This window comes from Babylonia areolata, chromosome 10 (genome assembly GCF_041734735.1).
Source record: "Babylonia areolata isolate BAREFJ2019XMU chromosome 10, ASM4173473v1, whole genome shotgun sequence".
Classification (NCBI taxonomy): domain Eukaryota; kingdom Metazoa; phylum Mollusca; class Gastropoda; order Neogastropoda; family Buccinidae; genus Babylonia; species Babylonia areolata.
The window spans coordinates 39,053,193-39,054,388 of record NC_134885.1 but is presented as its reverse complement, the minus strand read 5'-3'; positions in this window follow the sequence as shown (position 1 = coordinate 39,054,388).

Below are 1,196 nucleotides of genomic sequence, written 5' to 3'. Positions count from 1 at the left end.
CCATACAACAAAATAGGAACAATCATAGACTGGTACATGTCCAGAATGATATGTAAAGGTAAATCTTTAAGGTAAATCTTGATTCCTGGCTGACTGACACACACGCACACATACACACACACACGCACAGAGGCACACACACACACACACACACACACACACACACACACACACGCATGTTACATCTCTGTCTGACTGTGTATGTGTGCTTGCCTGAAATCTGATTGAATGACACAGGAAACGAATGATGAGCGCCCAGTGGCAGCCGTCAGTCGGCTCTATCTAAAGCCTGTTGTGAAAATGAATTTGTGTTTGTAAAGCGCTTAGAGCTTGGTCTCCGATAGAGGATAGGCGCTATATAAGTATCCATATCAATCAATTAATCAATCAATCAATCAAACACAGACACACAGACACAGACACACACATAAACACGCAAACACACACACACACACACACACACACAAACCTCGCGCGTGTGCACATTCACAGACACAGACACAGACACACACACACACACACACACACACACACACACACACACACACACACACACACACACACACACACACACACACGTGCGCAAACACACACACACACACACTCTCTTTCTCTCTCGCATTCACTCATTGCTGACAACAGAGAGAGAAACATACAAGTAGCGAATCAAACCATGGCAAACCGATTGAGGGGGGAAAATTCAAGGGAAATAAGTAACACAGAACACAAGACGTTTAAGGAGCAAACCATGTCCTCGATCGTCTTTCTTGTCACGCTGAAAAAAGAAGAGAGACAAGACAAAACAAGACAAGACAAGACAAGACAAGACAAGACAAATTCTTTATTTGGAGGATAATAGATAAGCACTGTTGTGCTTTTTTACATCCAGTCCCCGCCCGGAATAGGGTCTACAGTACACAATACTAAATAAAAATTTAATGAAAGCATGAAAGCATGGTGTTAGTAGAGAAACATAACAGAGGAGAAAAAAAAATAATTGAAAAACCCAAAACCACCACCACCACCAACAACAGAGATAGATAGATAGATAGATAGATAGAGAGAGAGAGAGAGAGAGAGAGAGAGAGAGAGAGAGAGGGGAACAGAGTCAGACGCACATGCATCAACGTACACACACACACACACACACACACACACACACACACACATGAGTACATACACGAATGCCGCGCTTG